The sequence below is a fragment of the Oryzias latipes genome, chromosome 3, assembly GCF_053564925.1.
Source record: "Oryzias latipes strain Hd-rR chromosome 3, Olatipes_Hd-rR_3.1".
Taxonomy (NCBI): domain Eukaryota; kingdom Metazoa; phylum Chordata; class Actinopteri; order Beloniformes; family Adrianichthyidae; genus Oryzias; species Oryzias latipes.
In genome coordinates this window covers 43,146,749-43,173,710 of record NC_136239.1, presented here as the reverse complement: position 1 = coordinate 43,173,710, position 26,962 = coordinate 43,146,749, and the positions used below count along the sequence as shown (strand labels likewise).

At 44.2% G+C, this 26,962-nt stretch overlaps 2 long non-coding RNA genes across 2 annotated transcripts; one reads left to right on the top strand and one right to left on the bottom strand.

Annotated features, from left to right (window-relative positions):
* The first annotated feature begins 8,345 nt into the window (after positions 1–8,345).
* On the top strand, positions 8,346–25,775 carry LOC111947857 (uncharacterized). The gene is made up of 2 exons (XR_013655210.1): positions 8,346–14,557; positions 24,930–25,775. It is a non-coding gene; the product is annotated as an uncharacterized LOC111947857 (long non-coding RNA).
* On the bottom strand, positions 25,108–26,057 carry LOC144991227 (uncharacterized). Its single transcript, XR_013655209.1, has 2 exons — positions 25,572–26,057; positions 25,108–25,487 (listed from the first exon to the last, which is right to left on the bottom strand). It is a non-coding gene; the product is annotated as an uncharacterized LOC144991227 (long non-coding RNA).
* Between the last annotated feature and the right edge of the window lie 905 nt (positions 26,058–26,962).

Below are 26,962 nucleotides of genomic sequence, written 5' to 3'. Positions count from 1 at the left end.
AAAAGATTTTTTCTCAGACATGATGTTTTGGACTATACATACCTTCCAAGTCACCTAATCCTGAACCTAACCTCAGTGAAGAAGTAAGAAAAACCTATTCTGAGAGGATTTTTGGAGGACAAATGACTGAAGAGGAAAAAGAAAAATGTTTTGTGCAAGCTGGGTGATTTCCTTAACTGTCTGGACCTCATCTTGGTGAGGGGGGGTGTGCTCCCACTCCTAAAAACAATAGGTGAGACTATATTTCAAAGAGCCATAAAGCTACGGACAATTTCGGAAAAGCATGGATCCACAGCCATTCAGGAGCAAAACAAAGGCTAACTCCGCCCACCTGCTCTATTTAAGAGGACCTGCTTCTTCCAACTCACTCACTCACCTTGCAGCCCTGTCATACGGAGGCACAATTAAACAGAAGGCAATCAGACCCGGATTTTGGACAAAGGATTTTTATTCCATCCAAGCTCTCATGCACAAGGGATATACAAACAAAATGTGCTCAGTTCAGCATCTGAAGAAGGACCAGGAAGTCCGAAATATAAATGCATTACTCTGGGCAACAAGTGATACCAGCAGGAGCCTGAAAAATATCCTGCAAAGAAAAGACAAGGCTACTTACCTGAGGAAATAGAGGAAATGTTCCTGCAAAGAAAAAAGAAGAGGAGACAAAATTGAAAATACAAGTTATCCAGGACGATGAGAGCCTAATTTTTGAATATGTAAGTCCATTTATTCTAATTTTTGAGTGTGGGGCGGATGATTCTGGCTTTCTGGACGGAGGGAAGGCCTATGCACTTGAAGTTCACCGCCTTTGGCGGTGAATTTCTAATCTTTAACCCCTGACAAGCTCGTGCCCCTTTGTCAGTCTGGTGCCAGGGTTTGAAGCCCCACTTCCTTCCATGCTGTAGAAGAAAAGATTTTTTCTCAGACATGATGTTTTGGACTATACATACCTTCCAAGTCACCTAATCCTGAACCTAACCTCAGTGAAGAAGTAAGAAAAACCTATTCTGAGAGGATTTTTGGAGGACAAATGACTGAAGAGGAAAAAGAAAAATGTTTTGTGCAAGCTGGGTGATTTCCTTAACTGTCTGGACCTCATCTTGGTGAGGGGGGGTGTGCTCCCACTCCTAAAAACAATAGGTGAGACTATATTTCAAAGAGCCATAAAGCTACGGACAATTTCGGAAAAGCATGGATCCACAGCCATTCAGGAGCAAAACAAAGGCTAACTCCGCCCACCTGCTCTATTTAAGAGGACCTGCTTCTTCCAACTCACTCACTCAACTTGCAGCCCTGTCATACGGAGGCACAATTAAACAGAATGCAATCAGACCCGGATTTTGGACAAAGGATTTTTATTCCATCCAAGCTCTCATGCACAAGGGATATACAAACAAAATGTGCTCAGTTCAGCATCTGAAGAAGGACCAGGAAGTCCAAAATATAAATGCATTACTCTGGGCAACAAGTGATACCAGCAGGAGCCTGAAAAATATCCTGCAAAGAAAAGACAAGGCTACTTACCTGAGGAAATAGAGGAAATGTTCCTGCAAAGAAAAAAGAAGAGGAGACAAAATTGAAAATACAAGTTATCCAGGACGATGAGAGCCTAATTTTTGAATATGTAAGTCCATTTATTCTAATTTTTGAGTGTGGGGCGGATGATTCTGGCTTTCTGGACGGAGGGAAGGCCTATGCACTTGAAGTTCACCGCCTTTGGCGGTGAATTTCTAATCTTTAACCCCTGACAAGCTCGTGCCCCTTTGTCAGTCTGGTGCCAGGGTTTGAAGCCCCACTTCCTTCCATGCTGTAGAAGAAAAGATTTTTTCTCAGACATGATGTTTTGGACTATACATACCTTCCAAGTCACCTAATCCTGAACCTAACCTCAGTGAAGAAGTAAGAAAAACCTATTCTGAGAGGATTTTTGGAGGACAAATGACTGAAGAGGAAAAAGAAAAATGTTTTGTGCAAGCTGGGTGATTTCCTTAACTGTCTGGACCTCATCTTGGTGAGGGGGGGTGTGCTCCCACTCCTAAAAACAATAGGTGAGACTATATTTCAAAGAGCCATAAAGCTACGGACAATTTCGGAAAAGCATGGATCCACAGCCATTCAGGAGCAAAACAAAGGCTAACTCCGCCCACCTGCTCTATTTAAGAGGACCTGCTTCTTCCAACTCACTCACTCACTCACCTTGCAGCCCTGTCATACGGAGGCACAATTAAACAGAAGGCAATCAGACCCGGATTTTGGACAAAGGATTTTTATTCCATCCAAGCTCTCATGCACATGGGGTATACAAACAAAATGTGCTCAGTTCAGCATCTGAAGAAGGACCAGGAAGTCCGAAATATAAATGCATTACTCTGGGCAACAAGTGATTCCAGGAGGAGCCTGAAAAATATTCTGCAAAGAAAAGACAAGGCTACTTACCTGAGGAAATAGAGGAAATGTTCCTGCAAAGAAAAAAGAAGAGGAGACAAAATTGAAAATACAAGTTATCCAGGACGATGAGAGCCTAATTTTTGAATATGTAAGTCCATTTATTCTAATTTTTGAGTGTGGGGCGGATGATTCTGGCTTTCTGGACGGAGGGAAGGCCTATGCACTTGAAGTTCACCGCCTTTGGCGGTGAATTTCTAATCTTTAACCCCTGACAAGCTCGTGCCCCTTTGTCAGTCTGGTGCCAGGGTTTGAAGCCCCACTTCCTTCCATGCTGTAGAAGAAAAGATTTTTTCTCAGACATGATGTTTTGGACTATACATACCTTCCAAGTCACCTAATCCTGAACCTAACCTCAGTGAAGAAGTAAGAAAAACCTATTCTGAGAGGATTTTTGGAGGACAAATGACTGAAGAGGAAAAAGAAAAATGTTTTGTGCAAGCTGGGTGATTTCCTTAACTGTCTGGACCTCATCTTGGTGAGGGGGGGTGTGCTCCCACTCCTAAAAACAATAGGTGAGACTATATTTCAAAGAGCCATAAAGCTACGGACAATTTCGGAAAAGCATGGATCCACAGCCATTCAGGAGCAAAACAAAGGCTAACTCCGCCCACCTGCTCTATTTAAGAGGACCTGCTTCTTCCAACTCACTCACTCACCTTGCAGCCCTGTCATACGGAGGCACAATTAAACAGAAGGCAATCAGACCCGGATTTTGGACAAAGGATTTTTATTCCATCCAAGCTCTCATGCACAAGGGATATACAAACAAAATGTGCTCAGTTCAGCATCTGAAGAAGGACCAGGAAGTCCGAAATATAAATGCATTACTCTGGGCAACAAGTGATACCAGCAGGAGCCTGAAAAATATCCTGCAAAGAAAAGACAAGGCTACTTACCTGAGGAAATAGAGGAAATGTTCCTGCAAAGAAAAAAGAAGAGGAGACAAAATTGAAAATACAAGTTATCCAGGACGATGAGAGCCTAATTTTTGAATATGTAAGTCCATTTATTCTAATTTTTGAGTGTGGGGCGGATGATTCTGGCTTTCTGGACGGAGGGAAGGCCTATGCACTTGAAGTTCACCGCCTTTGGCGGTGAATTTCTAATCTTTAACCCCTGACAAGCTCGTGCCCCTTTGTCAGTCTGGTGCCAGGGTTTGAAGCCCCACTTCCTTCCATGCTGTAGAAGAAAAGATTTTTTCTCAGACATGATGTTTTGGACTATACATACCTTCCAAGTCACCTAATCCTGAACCTAACCTCAGTGAAGAAGTAAGAAAAACCTATTCTGAGAGGATTTTTGGAGGACAAATGACTGAAGAGGAAAAAGAAAAATGTTTTGTGCAAGCTGGGTGATTTCCTTAACTGTCTGGACCTCATCTTGGTGAGGGGGGGTGTGCTCCCACTCCTAAAAACAATAGATGAGACTATATTTCAATGAGCCATACAGCTACGGACAATTTCGGAAAAGCATGGATCCACAGCCATTCAGGAGCAAAACAAAGGCTAACTCCGCCCACCTGCTCTATTTAAGAGGACCTGCTTCTTCCAACTCACTCACTCACCTTGCAGCCCTGTCATACGGAGGCACAATTAAACAGAAGGCAATCAGACCCGGATTTTGGACAAAGGATTTTTATTCCATCCAAGCTCTCATGCACAAGGGATATACAAACAAAATGTGCTCAGTTCAGCATCTGAAGAAGGACCAGGAAGTCCGAAATATAAATGCATTACTCTGGGCAACAAGTGATACCAGGAGGAGCCTGAAAAATATCCTGCAAAGAAAAGACAAGGCTACTTACCTGAGGAAATAGAGGAAATGTTCCTGCAAAGAAAAAAGAAGAGGAGACAAAATTGAAAATACAAGTTATCCAGGACGATGAGAGCCTAATTTTTGAATATGTAAGTCCATTTATTCTAATTTTTGAGTGTGGGGCGGATGATTCTGGCTTTCTGGACGGAGGGAAGGCCTATGCACTTGAAGTTCACCGCCTTTGGCGGTGAATTTCTAATCTTTAACCCCTGACAAGCTCGTGCCCCTTTGTCAGTCTGGTGCCAGGGTTTGAAGCCCCACTTCCTTCCATGCTGTAGAAGAAAAGATTTTTTCTCAGACATGATGTTTTGGACTATACATACCTTCCAAGTCACCTAATCCTGAACCTAACCTCAGTGAAGAAGTAAGAAAAACCTATTCTGAGAGGATTTTTGGAGGACAAATGACTGAAGAGGAAAAAGAAAAATGTTTTGTGCAAGCTGGGTGATTTCCTTAACTGTCTGGACCTCATCTTGGTGAGGGGGGGTGTGCTCCCACTCCTAAAAACAATAGGTGAGACTATATTTCAAAGAGCCATAAAGCTACGGACAATTTCGGAAAAGCATGGATCCACAGCCATTCAGGAGCAAAACAAAGGCTAACTCCGCCCACCTGCTCTATTTAAGAGGACCTGCTTCTTCCAACTCACTCACTCACTCACCTTGCAGCCCTGTCATACAGAGGCACAATTAAACAGAAGGAAATCAGACCCGGATTTTGGACAAAGGATTTTTTATTCCATCCAAGCTCTCATGCACAAGGGGTATACAAACAAAATGTGCTCAGTTCAGCATCTGAAAAAGGACCAGGAAGTCCGAAATATAATGCATTACTCTGGGCAACAAGTGATACCAGGAGGAGCCTGAAAAATATCCTGCAAAGAAAAGACAAGGCTACTTACCTGAGGAAATAGAGGAAATGTTCCTGCAAAGAAAAAAGAAGAGGAGACAAAATTGAAAATACAAGTTATCCAGGACGATGAGAGCCTAATTTTTGAATATGTAAGTCCATTTATTCTAATTTTTGAGTGTGGGGCGGATGATTCTGGCTTTCTGGACGGAGGGAAGGCCTATGCACTTGAAGTTCACCGCCTTTGGCGGTGAATTTCTAATCTTTAACCCCTGACAAGCTCGTGCCCCTTTGTCAGTCTGGTGCCAGGGTTTGAAGCCCCACTTCCTTCCATGCTGTAGAAGAAAAGATTTTTTCTCAGACATGATGTTTTGGACTATACATACCTTCCAAGTCACCTAATCCTGAACCTAACCTCAGTGAAGAAGTAAGAAAAACCTATTCTGAGAGGATTTTTGGAGGACAAATGACTGAAGAGGAAAAAGAAAAATGTTTTGTGCAAGCTGGGTGATTTCCTTAACTGTCTGGACCTCATCTTGGTGAGGGGGGGTGTGCTCCCACTCCTAAAAACAATAGGTGAGACTATATTTCAAAGAGCCATAAAGCTACGGACAATTTCGGAAAAGCATGGATCCACAGCCATTCAGGAGCAAAACAAAGGCTAACTCCGCCCACCTGCTCTATTTAAGAGGACCTGCTTCTTCCAACTCACTCACTCACCTTGCAGCCCTGTCATACGGAGGCACAATTAAACAGAAGGCAATCAGACCCGGATTTTGGACAAAGGATTTTTATTCCATCCAAGCTCTCATGCACAAGGGATATACAAACAAAATGTGCTCAGTTCAGCATCTGAAGAAGGACCAGGAAGTCCGAAATATAATGCATTACTCTGGGCAACAAGTGATACCAGCAGGAGCCTGAAAAATATCCTGCAAAGAAAAGACAAGGCTACTTACCTGAGGAAATAGAGGAAATGTTCCTGCAAAGAAAAAAGAAGAGGAGACAAAATTGAAAATACAAGTTATCCAGGACGATGAGAGCCTAATTTTTGAATATGTAAGTCCATTTATTCTAATTTTTGAGTGTGGGGCGGATGATTCTGGCTTTCTGGACGGAGGGAAGGCCTATGCACTTGAAGTTCACCGCCTTTGGCGGTGAATTTCTAATCTTTAACCCCTGACAAGCTCGTGCCCCTTTGTCAGTCTGGTGCCAGGGTTTGAAGCCCCACTTCCTTCCATGCTGTAGAAGAAAAGATTTTTTCTCAGACATGATGTTTTGGACTATACATACCTTCCAAGTCACCTAATCCTGAACCTAACCTCAGTGAAGAAGTAAGAAAAACCTATTCTGAGAGGATTTTTGGAGGACAAATGACTGAAGAGGAAAAAGAAAAATGTTTTGTGCAAGCTGGGTGATTTCCTTAACTGTCTGGACCTCATCTTGGTGAGGGGGGGTGTGCTCCCACTCCTAAAAACAATAGGTGAGACTATATTTCAAAGAGCCATAAAGCTACGGACAATTTCGGAAAAGCATGGATCCACAGCCATTCAGGAGCAAAACAAAGGCTAACTCCGCCCACCTGCTCTATTTAAGAGGACCTGCTTCTTCCAACTCACTCACTCACCTTGCAGCCCTGTCATACGGAGGCACAATTAAACAGAAGGCAATCAGACCCGGATTTTGGACAAAGGATTTTTATTCCATCCAAGCTCTCATGCACAAGGGGTATACAAACAAAATGTGCTCAGTTCAGCATCTGAAGAAGGACCAGGAAGTCCGAAATATAAATGCATTACTCTGGGCAACAAGTGTGAAACCCGGGTTCGACTCCGGGCTGCTCCCTGTTCCCTTCTCTACCTCTGCTGGTTCCAAGCCCGGTTTGAGAAGGTTGCGTCAGGAAGGGCATCCGGCGTAAAACATTGCCAAATTTACCATGCGACTTGTTCGCTGTGGCGACCCCTGATGGGAGAAGCCGAAAGTGGAAGAAGAAGACTCTGGGCAACAAGTGATACCAGGAGGAGCCTGAAAAATATCCTGCAAAGAAAAGACAAGGCTACTTACCTGAGGAAATAGAGGAAATGTTCCTGCAAAGAAAAAAGAAAAGGAGACAAAATTGAAAATACAAGTTATCCAGGACGATGAGAGCCTAATTTTTGAATATGTAAGTCCATTTATTCTAATTTTTGAGTGTGGGGCGGATGATTCTGGCTTTCTGGACGGAGGGAAGGCCTATGCAATTGAAGTTCACCGCCTTTGGCGGTGAATTTCTAATCTTTAACCCCTGACAAGCTCGTGCCCCTTTGTCAGTCTGGTGCCAGGGTTTGAAGCCCCACTTCCTTCCATGCTGTAGAAGAAAAGATTTTTTCTCAGACATGATGTTTTGGACTATACATACCTTCCAAGTCACCTAATCCTGAACCTAACCTCAGTGAAGAAGTAAGAAAAACCTATTCTGAGAGGATTTTTGGAGGACAAATGACTGAAGAGGAAAAAGAAAAATGTTTTGTGCAAGCTGGGTGATTTCCTTAACTGTCTGGACCTCATCTTGGTGAGGGGGGGTGTGCTCCCACTCCTAAAAACAATAGGTGAGACTATATTTCAAAGAGCCATAAAGCTACGGACAATTTCGGAAAAGCATGGATCCACAGCCATTCAGGAGCAAAACAAAGGCTAACTCCGCCCACCTGCTCTATTTAAGAGGACCTGCTTCTTCCAACTCACTCACTCACCTTGCAGCCCTGTCATACGGAGGCACAATTAAACAGAAGGCAATCAGACCCGGATTTTGGACAAAGGATTTTTATTCCATCCAAGCTCTCACGCACAAAGGATATACAAACAAAATGTGCTCAGTTCAGCATCTGAAGAAGGACCAGGAAGTCCGAAATATAAATGCATTACTCTGGGCAACAAGTGATACCAGCAGGAGCCTGAAAAATATCCTGCAAAGAAAAGACAAGGCTACTTACCTGAGGAAATAGAGGAAATGTTCCTGCAAAGAAAAAAGAAGAGGAGACAAAATTGAAAATACAAGTTATCCAGGACGATGAGAGCCTAATTTTTGAATATGTAAGTCCATTTATTCTAATTTTTGAGTGTTGGGCGGATGATTCTGGCTTTCTGGACGGAGGGAAGGCCTATGCACTTGAAGTTCACCGCCTTTGGCGGTGAATTTCTAATCTTTAACCCCTGACAAGCTCGTGCCCCTTTGTCACTCTGGTGCCAGGGTTTGAAGCCCCACTTCCTTCCATGCTGTAGAAGAAAAGATTTTTTCTCAGACATGATGTTTTGGACTATACATACCTTCCAAGTCACCTAATCCTGAACCTAACCTCAGTGAAGAAGTAAGAAAAACCTATTCTGAGAGGATTTTTGGAGGACAAATGACTGAAGAGGAAAAAGAAAAATGTTTTGTGCAAGCTGGGTGATTTCCTTAACTGTCTGGACCTCATCTTGGTGAGGGGGGGTGTGCTCCCACTCCTAAAAACAATAGGTGAGACTATATTTCAAAGAGCCATAAAGCTACGGACAATTTCGGAAAAGCATGGATCCACAGCCATTCAGGAGCAAAACAAAGGCTAACTCCGCCCACCTGCTCTATTTAAGAGGACCTGCTTCTTCCAACTCACTCACTCACTCACCTTGCAGCCCTGTCATACAGAGGCACAATTAAACAGAAGGAAATCAGACCCGGATTTTGGACAAAGGATTTTTTATTCCATCCAAGCTCTCATGCAGAAGGGATATACAAACAAAATGTGCTCAGTTCAGCATCTGAAGAAGGACCAGGAAGTCCGAAATATAAATGCATTACTCTGGGCAACAAGTGATACCAGGAGGAGCCTGAAAAATATCCTGCAAAGAAAAGACAAGGCTACTTACCCGAGGAAATAGAGGAAATGTTCCTGCAAAGAAAAAAGAAGAGGAGACAAAATTGAAAATACAAGTTATCCAGGACGATGAGAGCCTAATTTTTGAATATGTAAGTCCATTTATTCTAATTTTTGAGTGTGGGGCGGATGATTCTGGCTTTTTGGACGGAGGGAAGGCCTATGCACTTGAAGTTCACCGCCTTTGGCGGTGAATTTCTAATCTTTAACCCCTGACAAGCTCGTGCCCCTTTGTCAGTCTGGTGCCAGGGTTTGAAGCCCCACTTCCTTCCATGCTGTAGAAGAAAAGATTTTTTCTCAGACATGATGTTTTGGACTATACATACCTTCCAAGTCACCTAATCCTGAACCTAACCTCAGTGAAGAAGTAAGAAAAACCTATTCTGAGAGGATTTTTGGAGGACAAATGACTGAAGAGGAAAAAGAAAAATGTTTTGTGCAAGCTGGGTGATTTCCTTAACTGTCTGGACCTCATCTTGGTGAGGGGGGGTGTGCTCCCACTCCTAAAAACAATAGGTGAGACTATATTTCAAAGAGCCATAAAGCTACGGACAATTTCGGAAAAGCATGGATCCACAGCCATTCAGGAGCAAAACAAAGGCTAACTCCGCCCACCTGCTCTATTTAAGAGGACCTGCTTCTTCCAACTCACTCACTCACTCACCTTGCAGCCCTGTCATACGGAGGCACAATTAAACAGAAGGAAATCAGACCCGGATTTTGGACAAAGGATTTTTTATTCCATCCAAGCTCTCATGCACAAGGGGTATACAAACAAAATGTGCTCAGTTCAGCATCTGAAAAAGGACCAGGAAGTCCGAAATATAATGCATTACTCTGGGCAACAAGTGATACCAGGAGGAGCCTGAAAAATATCCTGCAAAGAAAAGACAAGGCTACTTACCTGAGGAAATAGAGGAAATGTTCCTGCAAAGAAAAAAGAAGAGGAGACAAAATTGAAAATACAAGTTATCCAGGACGATGAGAGCCTAATTTTTGAATATGTAAGTCCATTTATTCTAATTTTTGAGTGTGGGGCGGATGATTCTGGCTTTCTGGACGGAGGGAAGGCCTATGCACTTGAAGTTCACCGCCTTTGGCGGTGAATTTCTAATCTTTAACCCCTGACAAGCTCGTGCCCCTTTGTCAGTCTGGTGCCAGGGTTTGAGGCCCCACTTCCTTCCATGCTGTAGAAGAAAAGATTTTTTCTCAGACATGATGTTTTGGACTATACATACCTTCCAAGTCACCTAATCCTGAACCTAACCTCAGTGAAGAAGTAAGAAAAACCTATTCTGAGAGGATTTTTGGAGGACAAATGACTGAAGAGGAAAAAGAAAAATGTTTTGTGCAAGCTGGGTGATTTCCTTAACTGTCTGGACCTCATCTTGGTGAGGGGGGGTGTGCTCCCACTCCTAAAAACAATAGGTGAGACTATATTTCAAAGAGCCATAAAGCTACGGACAATTTCGGAAAAGCATGGATCCACAGCCATTCAGGAGCAAAACAAAGGCTAACTCCGCCCACCTGCTCTATTTAAGAGGACCTGCTTCTTCCAACTCACTCACTCACTCACCTTGCAGCCCTGTCATACGGAGGCACAATTAAACAGAAGGCAATCAGACCCGGATTTTGGACAAAGGATTTTTATTCCATCCAAGCTCTCATGCACAAGGGATATACAAACAAAATGAGCTCAGTTCAGCATCTGAAGAAGGACCAGGAAGTCCGAAATATAAATGCATTACTCTGGGCAACAAGTGATACCAGGAGGAGCCTGAAAAATATCCTGCAAAGAAAAGACAAGGCTACTTACCTGAGGAAATAGAGGAAATGTTCCTGCAAAGAAAAAAGAAGAGGAGACAAAATTGAAAATACAAGTTATCCAGGACGATGAGAGCCTAATTTTTGAATATGTAAGTCCATTTATTCTAATTTTTGAGTGTGGGGCGGATGATTCTGGCTTTCTGGACGGAAGGATGGCCCATGCATCCGAAATTCACCGCCTTTGGTGGTGAATTTCTAATCTTTAATCCCTAACTAAGCTCGTGCCCCTTTGTCAGTCTGGTGCCAGGGTTTGAAGTCCCACTTCCTTCCATGCTGCAGAAGAAAAGATATTTTCTCAGACATGATGTTTTGGACTATACATGCCTCCCAAGTCACCTATTCCTAAACCTAACCTCAGTGAAGAAGTAAGAAAAACCTAATCTGAGAGGATTTTTGGAGGACAAATGACTGAAGAGGAAAAATAAAAATTGTTTGTGCAAGCTGGGTGATTTCCTTAACTGTTTGGACCTCATCTTGGTGAGGGGGGGTGTGCTCCCACTCCTAAAAACTATAAGTGAGAATATACTTCAAAGAGCCATAAAGCTACGGACAATTTCGGAAGAGCATGGATCCACAGCCATTCAGGAGCAATACAAAGGCTAACTCTGCCCACCTGCTCTATTTAAGCGGACCTGCTTCTTCCAACTCACTCACTCACCTTGCAGCCCTGTCATACGAAGGCACAATAAAACAGAAGGCAATCAGACCAGGACTTATGGACAAAGGATTTTTATTCCATCCAAGCTCTCGTGTACAGGGGATATACAAACAAAATTTGCTCAGTTCAGCACCTGAAGAAGGACCAGGAAGTCCGAAATATCGCGCATTATTCTGGGCAACAAGTGATTCCAGGAGGAGCCTGAAAAATATCCTGCAAAGAAAAGGCGAGGCTACTTACCTGAGGAAATAGAGGAAATGTCCCTGCAAAGAAGAAAGAAGAGGAGACAAAATTGAAAATACAAGTTATCCAGGACGATGAGAGCCTAATTTTTGAACATGTAAGTCCATTTATTCTAATTTTTGAGTGTGGGGCGGATGATTCTGGCTTTCTGGACGGAAGGATGGCCCATGCATCCGAAATTCACCGCCTTTGGTGGTGAATTTCTAATCTTTAATCCCTAACTAAGCTCGTGCCCCTTTGTCAGTCTGGTGCCAGGGTTTGAAGTCCCACTTCCTTCCATGCTGCAGAAGAAAAGATATTTTCTCAGACATGATGTTTTGGACTATACATGCCTCCCAAGTCACCTATTCCTAAACCTAACCTCAGTGAAGAAGTAAGAAAAACCTAATCTGAGAGGATTTTTGGAGGACAAATGACTGAAGAGGAAAAATAAAAATTGTTTGTGCAAGCTGGGTGATTTCCTTAACTGTTTGGACCTCATCTTGGTGAGGGGGGGTGTGCTCCCACTCCTAAAAACTATAAGTGAGAATATACTTCAAAGAGCCATAAAGCTACGGACAATTTCGGAAGAGCATGGATCCACAGCCATTCAGGAGCAATACAAAGGCTAACTCTGCCCACCTGCTCTATTTAAGCGGACCTGCTTCTTCCAACTCACTCACTCACCTTGCAGCCCTGTCATACGAAGGCACAATAAAACAGAAGGCAATCAGACCAGGACTTATGGACAAAGGATTTTTATTCCATCCAAGCTCTCGTGTACAGGGGATATACAAACAAAATTTGCTCAGTTCAGCACCTGAAGAAGGACCAGGAAGTCCGAAATATCGCGCATTATTCTGGGCAACAAGTGATTCCAGGAGGAGCCTGAAAAATATCCTGCAAAGAAAAGGCGAGGCTACTTACCTGAGGAAATAGAGGAAATGTCCCTGCAAAGAAGAAAGAAGAGGAGACAAAATTGAAAATACAAGTTATCCAGGACGATGAGAGCCTAATTTTTGAACATGTAAGTCCATTTATTCTAATTTTTGAGTGTGGGGCGGATGATTCTGGCTTTCTGGACGGAAGGATGGCCCATGCATCCGAAATTCACCGCCTTTGGTGGTGAATTTCTAATCTTTAATCCCTAACTAAGCTCGTGCCCCTTTGTCAGTCTGGTGCCAGGGTTTGAAGTCCCACTTCCTTCCATGCTGCAGAAGAAAAGATATTTTCTCAGACATGATGTTTTGGACTATACATGCCTCCCAAGTCACCTATTCCTAAACCTAACCTCAGTGAAGAAGTAAGAAAAACCTAATCTGAGAGGATTTTTGGAGGACAAATGACTGAAGAGGAAAAATAAAAATTGTTTGTGCAAGCTGGGTGATTTCCTTAACTGTTTGGACCTCATCTTGGTGAGGGGGGGTGTGCTCCCACTCCTAAAAACTATAAGTGAGAATATACTTCAAAGAGCCATAAAGCTACGGACAATTTCGGAAGAGCATGGATCCACAGCCATTCAGGAGCAATACAAAGGCTAACTCTGCCCACCTGCTCTATTTAAGCGGACCTGCTTCTTCCAACTCACTCACTCACCTTGCAGCCCTGTCATACGAAGGCACAATAAAACAGAAGGCAATCAGACCAGGACTTATGGACAAAGGATTTTTATTCCATCCAAGCTCTCGTGTACAGGGGATATACAAACAAAATTTGCTCAGTTCAGCACCTGAAGAAGGACCAGGAAGTCCGAAATATCGCGCATTATTCTGGGCAACAAGTGATTCCAGGAGGAGCCTGAAAAATATCCTGCAAAGAAAAGGCGAGGCTACTTACCTGAGGAAATAGAGGAAATGTCCCTGCAAAGAAGAAAGAAGAGGAGACAAAATTGAAAATACAAGTTATCCAGGACGATGAGAGCCTAATTTTTGAACATGTAAGTCCATTTATTCTAATTTTTGAGTGTGGGGCGGATGATTCTGGCTTTCTGGACGGAAGGATGGCCCATGCATCCGAAATTCACCGCCTTTGGTGGTGAATTTCTAATCTTTAATCCCTAACTAAGCTCGTGCCCCTTTGTCAGTCTGGTGCCAGGGTTTGAAGTCCCACTTCCTTCCATGCTGCAGAAGAAAAGATATTTTCTCAGACATGATGTTTTGGACTATACATGCCTCCCAAGTCACCTATTCCTAAACCTAACCTCAGTGAAGAAGTAAGAAAAACCTAATCTGAGAGGATTTTTGGAGGACAAATGACTGAAGAGGAAAAATAAAAATTGTTTGTGCAAGCTGGGTGATTTCCTTAACTGTTTGGACCTCATCTTGGTGAGGGGGGGTGTGCTCCCACTCCTAAAAACTATAAGTGAGAATATACTTCAAAGAGCCATAAAGCTACGGACAATTTCGGAAGAGCATGGATCCACAGCCATTCAGGAGCAATACAAAGGCTAACTCTGCCCACCTGCTCTATTTAAGCGGACCTGCTTCTTCCAACTCACTCACTCACCTTGCAGCCCTGTCATACGAAGGCACAATAAAACAGAAGGCAATCAGACCAGGACTTATGGACAAAGGATTTTTATTCCATCCAAGCTCTCATGTACAGGGGATATACAAACAAAATTTGCTCAGTTCAGCACCTGAAGAAGGACCAGGAAGTCCGAAATATCGCGCATTATTCTGGGCAACAAGTGATTCCAGGAGGAGCCTGAAAAATATCCTGCAAAGAAAAGGCGAGGCTACTTACCTGAGGAAATAGAGGAAATGTCCCTGCAAAGAAGAAAGAAGAGGAGACAAAATTGAAAATACAAGTTATCCAGGACGATGAGAGCCTAATTTTTGAACATGTAAGTCCATTTATTCTAATTTTTGAGTGTGGGGCGGATGATTCTGGCTTTCTGGACGGAAGGATGGCCCATGCATCCGAAATTCACCGCCTTTGGTGGTGAATTTCTAATCTTTAATCCCTAACCCTAACCCTAACCCTAACCCTAACCCCTAACCCCTAACCCTAACCCTAACCCTAACCCCTAACCCCTAACCCCTAACCCTAACCCTAACCCTAACCCAAACACACATTTGCAGGTCTGGTTAAATCCCAGCTGCTCCGTTTCCACAGGATCTGTACCCAACAGTCAGACTTTAAGGAGGCCACCAAAATTCTTTTCTCCTCATTGTACACACAGGGCTATTCCCGCTCCTTTTTACGTAAATGCTTCAAGTCATTTCAGCAACATAATATCATAGATTTATCCCCCCTCTTGCCCATTATCACAACATATTCTGCAGCCACTTGCAGGATGGTGAGGGTCCTCAGGAAAAACTTTCAGGATCTGCTTCAGAACCAGGGGCTTCTTAAGGAACACAGATTTCTGCCAGCATACAGAAGAAATAAAAATATCAAAGACATCCTAGTCAGAGCCAAGCTTCCTCCCCATACACAACCCAAATCTAGAGCACTCATTTCATTCTTTAAGCATTTGGATTGGTTGTGCAGCCACCACAACAAAAATACTTTTCCATCTTTATGTAAAGGGAGCCCTCACTCTAAAAATTGCATTTATTTAATTTCTTGCTCCATCTGTGGCATACAGTATGTTGGTGAGACTGGAAACACTCTTTTGGTTAGATTCACCCAACATAGACACAACATCACAAAACAGAAAAACACAGACACTCGTTTGGTTCAGCATTTTATTTCACATGGATGGGATTCAGTCAGAGCAACAGTTGTGCAGACTAATCCCAGATGGTCAACCGCAGACAGAAGAAGACATGAGAGGATGTGGATTTTAAAATTAGACACCCTCTACCCCAGGGGCCTAAATGAGAGAAGGCCATCAATGTTCTCTTAGTGGATGCTCAACCGCTGTTCCTCCCTTCATCCAGTAGAGGGAGATGCTTAACAACCCCTCTGCATCACCAGACAGTCCAATATTTCTTGTCCAGCAGAGGGAGACTAAGGATGTTCATAATCCATCCTCATATAGCCCTGCCCTAAAGGTCTCTGGCCCTAATCTTAACCACTCCACTTTAGGGCCCTAACCCTAATTAGATGATGTAGACCTGGGTTCAGGGGCACATTACACGGGGGAGAGAGCTGGATCCAGTAGAGGCAGACATGGCCTGTGCATATGAGGACTCTAGGCATGCAGCGTGGAGTTCTCGCCCTCACCCTAACATCTAACCGGCCCGAGCCGTCTGTTCCTCTGCTGATTCTTTGTTTCTTCCCTCCATTTATTCCCATTTTGACAGATGCATACTGCCATGGCTTGCAAATTTATGACTAACTTCTATTATTTTCCTTCTTCTCTTTTAAAGGGTTGGTCATCATCGTTGACACGGAATGTTTTAATTCCATAATATAGAAAAAATAATAGTTATTCAATTACTTGTCTGTTTAGTAATTTACTTTTAGAATATTATGCAATAAATGCACATTCCTTGATGCTGTTTATTTACAGGACAACCAGCTGCTCATCCTGTTCAATTTTCAACAGCACCCTGGGTTATTTATTATTTTTTATATATTTGTTTACAGTATGTTGGTTGTATTGAGTTCCTTAAAAAAGACACTGTTTAACATTATTTTAAATTGTTTATGTTCTAATATTTTACAAGTTTTTTTAAAAAACAAATAGTTTACTTTTTTTTATATGAAAACACAAATGGATGTATGCATTTGAATGTAACGCTCCGAGCCTGCAAGTTCCAGCGACAGGTGGAGGCCTCATTCTACCTAGCAACGCCTCCTGATTGGATGAGGACCCCAAATGCATTGTTGGAAATGTTTCATCAGCTCACAAACACTTTCTCTCATCACCGTGAGGAGCCGAACGCTCGGAGCTGTTCACCGTTCGTATGCTTACTTTGTTTATTGTTTACAAGCCAGCCTGACGAAGACGTGTTTTGTTCGAAACGTTGCAATATTGGCTTGTTTTTGTTTTTACATTTTTGTAAGCCTGAACGCTCCGAATTAAACCGAAGTTGATCGGTGAAACCCGTTTCCCTCGCTCATTAATTAGCATAGCCTCTCAGCTACGTGTGACGAAAGTGTTTTTTGCAAGTGGCCGAATTACATTCTGGCCACAGTTAGCCATGCCACCGTGGCAAGACGAAGATGAATGGACCTTGGTCCAATCCAGACGAGGCAGACGGAGGGAACGGATCTTCGAGCGATACGGGCCACCGAACAGACGGGCGGCTGCGAGGTTTTCCAGCTACCCACGCCGGGACGAGCGCCGCTCCTATGCAGAGGTTACCAGAGAAGGGACCCAATTTCTGGAGCCGAACTTCTACAGTAGACAGCAGGTGAGACGTCGCCCCGCACCGCAGCCATTCTACGATGGGCAACGCTACCTATTCCAAGATGGCGCTCAACCTGCACCAAGACCTAGACGCGGACCCTCAAATCAAAATGGACGCTATGTCTTTGTACCAGCGGATGCTCGGAACGCAGTCCCCCCACATAGGGTACAGTCTGATGACCCGGACTTCACAAATAAGGTGCGTGTCATGAACAGGCTGATTAAAGCTGTACACCACCTCAGCAATGTGTCCAGAGAGGATCATCCTCCCTCTTTGGACAGAATAACTCATAATCTGGCCACAATTATTAAACCGGCAGCCCCCAATCTGCAAACACAGACTTTGATTGATGGCAATGCTAGGAATTGGGCCTTCACTACCATTCTCATCCTCAGAGAACATTACCAAAAAAACATTGACTCTGAGATTCATAAGCTCATGCAGTTTCCATCACCGGACTGGAGGGGTCCCTTTGAAATAGCCACAACATGGGCTAAACGCAATTTAGGCAGACGCCTAAGACAGGACACTTTAGACCGTGCGCAGGCTGTCATAATTGCCAGGCTGACAGAACCAGCCCCCCCTCCTCCTGCTGCTGCTCCTCCTCCTCTTTCTACACAGGCAGCTGATCAGACATCAGGAGAGGACCCACATGCTGTGATCGAGTTGGCGTCATCACCACCTACAGCGAACCAGCCTCTCTCCACGAGACCACAGAGCCCAGCTGTAACACGACCACCCATCCCACCTCAGAGCAGCGGGCATCAGATCACCACGATCGCACAGGTTCATGCACCGCCTCCACCCACGTCAATTTCCCGGGTCTCAGTTGAGACCATGACGGAGCCCATTCAGGAGGAATGGGAGACGATGTTTGACCTGGAAGAGACTAGTGAAACTGAACTTTCTCCTCCCACATCTCCTCCGCGTCTTTCTCCTACAATCCCTCTTCCACCACGCATAAATCGCTCTCAAATAAGTTCTACAGGAGAAGGCGTCGTGCGAGTTCTGGACATGCAGAAGACTGTTTCTGACTCAGAAGAGGAAATCATCCTGGAGCCAGAACCAGATGAGGTGCAGACCACAGCACGGAGCCGTAGAAGAGGAGGCCAATGTTCCCCCCAAAGAGAAGGGAGCCCCCCTCCTAGAGGAACCAGCACCTCCACCATGGAGAGCAGAGGGTACCACACACTCACCCCTGCCACTCTTTCCAAACTGCGATCCAGCGTGCAGTCTCGCCTAGCCATTGAACCGGCAGAGGAGACGACAACTTCTGCAGCAGAAATGCAGGTGTGTGCTCCAACACGACACGACACCACGCCCCGCAAATTCACAGATTGGCACCTACACATACATCGGAAGACAGTCATCGTGGGGGACTCCAACATCAGCCGCCTTCCACCTTTCAAGGGTGGAAATGTACAAATGGACAGTTTCCCTGGGGCCAGGTGGCATCACGCAGAATTCCTCCTGAAGACAGCCACCTTCCAGACTGAACCAGAGATCCTGTTGCTTTCCTTTGGCCTGAATAACAGGTCACAGAGGGACAAAAAGGCCCCAGTTACAGAGATGATTAAAGCCCTGACGGTGGCAGGACAAAGGTTTCCAGACGCCACCATCCTCGTCCCACACGTCAGCTTTTCATCTCACCTTCCACCGGATGAAAAAGCCGTCCTAATTCATCTGAATCAACACATGCAAGAACTCACAGATTACATCCCCCAATTCAGTGGCTTTTTTGAAACACAAAGTGACAATATCCACTGGACTGCTGCGACGGCCAAGAGGATGCTGGAACACTGGTCTGCCTGGTTAAACTGAATCTTCCTCTTAACCTTACACAGAGGGAGGGGAAAGATGGAGTTATGAACCAATGTGATAACTTTGTTCTTTCTCTTACACAGCTCTCCCTGCTGAGCAGAGGACTTACCTTCATCCCATCCAAATGTAACAGTAAGAATTTGATCCTTCAATCCAGACATGATTTACAGGAGTACCATCGCAGGATTAAGTTAAGCATTCACTATGAGAATAAAGGCAGCATCCAACCTCAGCCATTCACACAAAAATCTAATTGGACACCCCCTTCTACAATCCTCCCAGCACAAGTTAACACTTTGATCAATCAGGACGTTTCCTATTTTGAGAATGATTTTAAAATCGTTCACAATACACCAAATTTGAGTGGGGAGGAAACTAGAGCTCTAAGAGAATTAATCCAAAACAAAGAAATAGTGATTAAACCAGCCGATAAAGGCAGTCTAACAGTAATTATGGATAAAAAAGATTATTTACATGAAGGTTACAGACAGTTAAATGATGTAACTTATTATCATAAACTCAATAAACCCATTTATTTAGATACAATCCCCTTAGTTGATAAAATTATTAATAATTTATTGAAAAAGAAATTTATTAATCAAAAACAAAAAACATATCTTCAGGGCACCTCGCAGCCAAGGCCCAGACGTTTTTACATGTTACCCAAAATCCATAAAGATCCCCAAAAATGGACCATTCCATTTAAAATTCCTCCTGGCAGACCCATAGTTTCAGACTGTGAAAGTGAAACACATTACACGGCTGAATATTTGGACTTCTTTTTAAATCCGCTATCTAACAAGCATGACGGCTATCTGAAAGACACGTACGATTTCATTGAGAAAATTAAGCAGATAATAATCCCAACAAATTCTTTACTCTTTACTATGGACATAGATAGCTTGTATACAAACATTGATCACACAGAGGGTATTGCCAGTATCAAGAGGATTTTTCAGAAGTATCCAGATAAAAAACGACCAGATAAAGAACTATTGGAGTTATTAGAAATTAATCTGAGCAGAAATGATTTTGAATTCAATGGGGAATTTTTTATTCAAATTAAGGGCACAGCTATGGGTAAGAAATTTGCTCCCGCTTATGCCAACATATTCATGGCAGAGTGGGAATCCTCAGCATTGCAGAAATGTGCTTTAAAGCCACTCTGTTATTACAGATACCTCGACGACATCTGGGGCGTGTGGACTCACTCTGAGCAGGAGTTTGGGGCTTTCCTGAGGACCCTCAACGGTCACAACCCTTCCATCAAACTCAAATCGACATGCCACGCCTCCTCAGTCGACTTTCTAGACACAACCACATTTAAGGGAAGTGACTTTCACATCACACATAAATTAGACATTAAGGTATATTTTAAACCCACAGACACACATGCCCTGTTACATAAAACCAGCTTTCATCCCAAACACACATTTGCAGGTCTGGTTAAATCCCAGCTGCTCCGTTTCCACAGGATCTGTACCCAACAGTCAGACTTTAAGGAGGCCACCAAAATTCTTTTCTCCTCATTGTACACACGGGGCTATTCCCGCTCCTTTTTACGTAAATGCTTCAAGTCATTTCAGCAACATAATATCATAGATTTATCCCCCCTCTTGCCCATTATCACAACATATTCTGCAGCCACTTGCAGGATGGTGAGGGTCCTCAGGAAAAACTTTCAGGATCTGCTTCAGAACCAGGGGCTTCTTAAGGAACACAGATTTCTGCCAGCATACAGAAGAAATAAAAATATCAAAGACATCCTAGTCAGAGCCAAGCTTCCTCCCCATACACAACCCAAATCTAGAGCACTCATTTCATTCTTTAAGCATTTGGATTGGTTGTGCAGCCACCACAACAAAAATACTTTTCCATCTTTATGTAAAGGGAGCCCTCACTCTAAAAATTGCATTTATTTAATTTCTTGCTCCATCTGTGGCATACAGTATGTTGGTGAGACTGGAAACACTCTTTTGGTTAGATTCACCCAACATAGACACAACATCACAAAACAGAAAAACACAGACACTCATTTGGTTCAGCATTTTATTTCACATGGATGGGATTCAGTCAGAGCAACAGTTGTGCAGACTAATCCCAGATGGTCAACCGCAGACAGAAGAAGACATGAGAGGATGTGGATTTTAAAATTAGACACCCTCTACCCCAGGGGCCTAAATGAGAGAAGGCCATCAATGTTCTCTTAGTGGTTGCTCAACCGCTGTTCCTCCCTTCATCCAGTAGAGGGAGATGCTTAACAACCCCTCTGCATCACCAGACAGTCCAATATTTCTTGTCCAGCAGAGGGAGACTAAGGATGTTCATAATCCATCCTCATATAGCCCTGCCCTAAAGGTCTCTGGCCCTAATCTTAACCACTCCACTTTAGGGCCCTAACCCTAATTAGATGATGTACACCTGGGTTCAGTGGCACATTACACGGGGGAGAGAGCTGGATCCAGTAGAGGCAGACATGGCCTGTGCATATGAGGACTCTAGGCATGCAGCGTGGAGTTCTCGCCCTCACCCTAACACCTAACCCCTAACCCCTAACCCTAACCCTAACCCTAACCCTAACCCTAACCCATCCCCTCCATTTTGATGAGAAGACGCATGCATGGAGCTGATCCTCGTCAGTATGTTCGCTTCTCATGTTTTTTGTTAAGCCAGCCTGAAGAATACTAAGCTTGTTCGAAACGTTGCAACCTTGGCTTGTATTATTTTTTTATTAAACCGAAGTTGATCGGTAAATCTTGTTTCCTAGTTTATTATTAGCATAGCCTCCCAGTATTAGCATAGCTTCTTAGCCACGTGTGACGGAGGTCCCTTCTGCAACGGGCCGAATCACACCAGGACCACAGTAAGCCATGCCACCGCGCCCACACGACGACGGATGGATACTGGTGCAGTCCAGAGGAGGCAGACGGAGGGAACGGGCCTATGAACGCGACAGGCCACAGAACAGACGTGCAGCTGCGGATTTTTCCAGCTACCCACGCCGAGACGGACGCCGATCCTATGCGGACGTCACCAGAGAGGGAGCCCATTTTCTGGAGCCGACCTTCTACGGCAGACAGCAGGTGAGACATCGCCCTGCACCGCAGCCGTTCTATAGCGGGCCGCGCTACCCATTTCAAGATGGCGCTCAACGTGCGCCAAGACCTAGGCCACGCGGTCCCTCCAACCAAAATGGCCGCTACGTCTTTATACCAGCAGATGCTCGGAATGAAGCCCCCCCCCACAGGGTACAGTCTAATGACCCTGATTTCACAGAGAAGGTGCGTGTAATGAACAGACTGATTAAAGCTGTACACCACCTCACCAATGTGTCCAGAGAGGCTCATCCTCCCTCCCTGGACAAAATAACAAACAATCTAGCCACAATTATCAAACCAGCATCCCCAAATCTACAAACACAGACTTTGATTGACGGCAATGCTAGAAATTGGGCCTTCACTACCGTTCTCATCCTCAGAGAGCATTATCAAAAGAACATTGACTCTGAAATGCAAAAGCTCACCCAGTTTCCTTCACCAGACTGGAGAGGCCCCTTTGAAATAGCCACAACGTGGGCGAAACGTAATTTAGGCAGACGCCTGAGACAGGATACAATAGACCGTGCCCAGGCGGTCATCATTGCCAGGACGACAGAAACAGCACCTCCTGCTCCACTTCCTGTTGCTGCTGCCGTTTCTTCTCTCCCAACGCAGACAGCTGACCAGACAGCAGAAGAGGACCCACATGCTGTGATTGAGCTGGCTCCATCATCACCTCCAGTGAACCAGCCTCCCTCCACGAGACCACGGAGCCCAGCTGCAGCACGACCACCCCCTTCACCACAAAGCAGCAGTCATCAGATCACAACGATCGCCCAAATCCACGCAGCGCCTCCCCCTGCACCAATCTCCCGGGTTTCAGTGGAGACCATGACAGAACCACAACAGGAGGACTGGTCACCTCTGTTTGACCTTGAGGAGGCAAGTGAAACAGAACTTTCTCCTCCCACATCTCCATCTCGTCTTTCTCCTGTAATCCCTCTTCCACCACGCATAAATCGCTCTCAAATAAGCTCTACGGCAGAAAGTGTCGTACGAGTTCTCGACATGCAGAAGGCTGACTCTGAAGCCGAAGAGGAAATCACTCTGGAGCCAGAACCAGCAGATGAGCAGATCACAGCGCTGAGCCAGAGAAAAGGAAGCCAACGCCCCCCTCACAGAGAAGGGAGTCCTCCTCCTCCTCCCATCCAAACCAGCACCATGGAGAGCAGAGGGTACCACACACTCACCCCTGCCACTCTCTCCAAGCTGAGATCCAGCGTGCAATCTCGCCTAGCCATCGAGCGAGCAGAGCAGACGACAACTTCTGCAGCAGAAATGCAGGTGTGTGCTCCAACACGACACGACAACACACCCCGCAAATTTACAGAGTGGCACCTGCACATACATCAGAAGAAGGTCATCATAGGAGACTCAAACATCAGCCGCCTCCCACCTTTCAAAGGTGGAAATGTACAATTGGACAGTTTTCCTGGCGCCAGATGGCATCATGCAGAATTTCTCCTGAAGACGGCCACCTTCCAGACGGAACCAGAGGTTCTCCTGCTATCCTTTGGCCTCAACAACAGATCCCAGAGGGATAAAAAAGCTCCAGTCAAAGAGATGATCAAAGCCCTGACGGTGGCAGGACAGAGATTCCCAGACGCGACGATCCTCGTCCCTCACGTCAGTTTTTCACCTCACCTTTCACCAGATGAAAAAGTCATCCTTATCCATTTAAATCAACACATCCAAGAACTGACAGACTACATCCCCCCACTCAGTGGCTTCTTTGAGACCCAAACTGACAGCATCCACTGGACGGCAGCTACCGCGAAGAGGATTCTGGAACACTGGGCTTCGTGGTTAAACTGAAGCTCCCTTTAAGCCTCTCACAGAGGGAGGGGAAAGATGGAGTCATGAATCTATGTGATAACTTTGTTCTTTCTCTTACACAGCTTTCCCTGCTGAGCAGAGGTCTTACTTTCATCCCTTCCAAATGTAACAGTAAGAATTTGACCTTTCAATCCAGACATGATTTACAGGAGTACCATCGCAGAATTAAGTTAACTGTTCACTATAAGGACAAAAGCAGCATCCAACCTCAGCCATTCACACTGAAATCTGACTGGACACCCCCATCTGCTACTCTCCCACCACAAATTAACCGTTTAATAGACCAGGATATTTCATACTTTGAGAATGATTTTAAAATCATTCATAACACTCCAAATTTGAGTGGTGAGGAAACCAAAACTCTAAAAGAATTAGCCCAAAATAAAGATATAGTGATCAAACCAGCCGATAAGGGCAGTCTAACAGTAATTATGGATAAAAAAGATTATTTATATGAAGGTTACAGACAGTTAAATGATGTAACCTATTATCATAAACTCAATAAACCCATTTATTTAGATACAATCCCCCTAGTAGATACAATTATTAATAATTTACTGAAAAAGAAATTTATAAATAAAAAACAAAAAACTTACCTGCAGGGCAACTCGCAACCGAGGCCCAGACGGTTTTACATGTTACCCAAAATCCATAAAGATCCCCAAAAATGGACCGTTCCATCTAAAATTCCTCCTGGCAGACCCATTGTTTCAGACTGTGAGAGTGAAACCTATTATACAGCAGAATATTTGGACTTTTTTCTGAATCCGTTATCTAATAAACATGACAGTTACCTTAAAGATACATATCATTTTATTGAAAAAATTAAACAGTTAGTAATCCCAGCAGACTCTTTTCTTTTCACTATGGATATTGATAGCTTATATACCAATATTGACCACAAAGAGGGCATTGACAGTATTAAAAGAATCTTTCATAAATACCCAGACAAAAAACGACCAGATAAAGAACTTCTCCAATTATTAGAGATTAATCTAAACAGAAATGATTTTGAATTTAATGGAGAATTTTTTGTTCAAATTAAGGGCACAGCTATGGGCAAAAAATTTGCACCGGCTTATGCCAACATATTCATGGCAGAGTGGGAATCATCTGCATTACAGAAATGTGCTTTAAAGCCGCTCTGTTATTACAGGTACCTCGACGACATCTGGGGCGTGTGGACCCACTCTGAGCAGGAGTTTGGAACCTTCCTGGGGACTCTCAACAGCCACAACCCTTCCATCAAACTCAAATCAACATGCCACGCCTCTTCAGTCGACTTTCTAGACACAACCACATTTAAGGGAAGTGACTTTCACACCACACACAAATTGGACATTAAAGTTTATTTTAAACCCACAGACACACATGCACTGTTACATAAAACCAGCTTTCATCCCAAACACACATTTGCAGGTCTGGTTAAATCCCAGCTGCTCCGCTTCCACAGAATCTGCACCCAACAGGCAGACTTTAAAAAGGCCACCAAAATTCTTTTTTCTGCATTATACACAAGGGGTTATTCCCGCTCCTTTCTAAGAAAATGTTTTAAGTCATTTCAACAAGTTAAACCTATTTATACAGCCCCCCTTCTACCCATTGTCACAACACATTCGGCAGCCACGTGCAGGATGGTGAGAGTCCTCAGGAGGAACTTCCGGGATCTGGTTCAGAGCCAGGGGCTGCTCGAGGAGCACAGATTTCTGCCAGCCTACAGGAGAAACAAAAATCTTAAGGACATTTTAATTAGAGCCAAACTTCCTCCCCCTACACAACCAAAATCCAGAGCACTCACCTCTTTTTTCAAACATTTGGATTGGATTTGCAGCCACCACAACAAAAATGTGTTTCCGTCTCTATGCAGGGGGAGCCCCCACTCTCAAAACTGCATTTATGTTATCTCCTGCTCCACCTGTGGGATACAGTACGTTGGGGAGACTGGAAACACTCTCTTAGTTAGATTCACCCAACACAGACACAACATCACAAAACACAAAAACACAGACACTTACCTGGTACAACATTTCATTTCCCACGGATGGGATTCAGTCAGAGCAACAGCCGTGCAGACGAATCCCAGATGGTCAACCTTTGAGAGAAGAAGACATGAGAGAAATTGGATTTCCAAATTAGACACCCTCCATCCTAGAGGCCTGAATAAGAAAAAAACACCATTATTCTAATTAGAGACACTTAACCGCTCTTCCCCATTTCGGCCAGCAGAGGGAGTTGCTAAACAGTCCCTCTCCATCACCAGATTTTTTCACCCCCTGTAAATTCTTTTTCCTGAATCTATTCTCATATGGCCCTGCCCCAAAGATTTTTAATCCTAATCCTAACCAAATTGAACCTGAGAGCCCTAAACCTAATTAGATTGTGATTGAATAAAATAATTGATTTCAAATTACCCAGAGGGGAGAGCGAGATCTGCGTGGGGACAGAAATGGTCCGTGCACGAGGGCTCCGGGCGTATAGCTTGGAACCCTCACCCCAACCCTAACACCTAACCCTAACCCTAAACCTAACCCTAACCCTAACCCCTAACCCTAACCCTAACCCTAACCCTAACCCTAAACCTAACCCTAACCCTAACCCCTAACCCTAACCCTAACCCTAACCCTAACCCGCCTTTTCAGCCAAGTGGTAGCTACGTTTTTGTGTGCATAGAGCCTGATGAAGGCAGATTTTTGCCGAAACGCGTAGCGAGCACACTTTATTCTAATTTTGTATTGTTTATTTTTTGATTTTTTGTGAATAAAAAACACTCTTTTAAGTGGTTGTCCCGCATTTTTCTTATTTTTTCTTTTTCAAATTTTTCAAGTTTTCCTTTTTACTGAAAATTTTCCTTGGTGGAAAAACTGACACCTACCATGTACTTCCACGACGGAGAAGAAGATGGAGGTGCTTGGACCACAGTGCGCTACGGTAGGAGACGTTACAACAATCCCCGTGCGCTCAACCTTAATTACCGGGGCCAACCGGACCAGAGGATGGACCGTGCCTTTCCCGTCTCCGGCTGGAAGAGGGCGCCAAGGTTCCCGAATTTTGGCTGGAGTAGGGCTTCACCTCCTAATCCTAACCCTAACCCTAACCGAGCCCCTAATTAGAAATTGAATTACTTACCTTGTAAATTACTTACCTTCAATATATGACTTACCTTGATTGGATCCTGTAAACCTGGCCCTT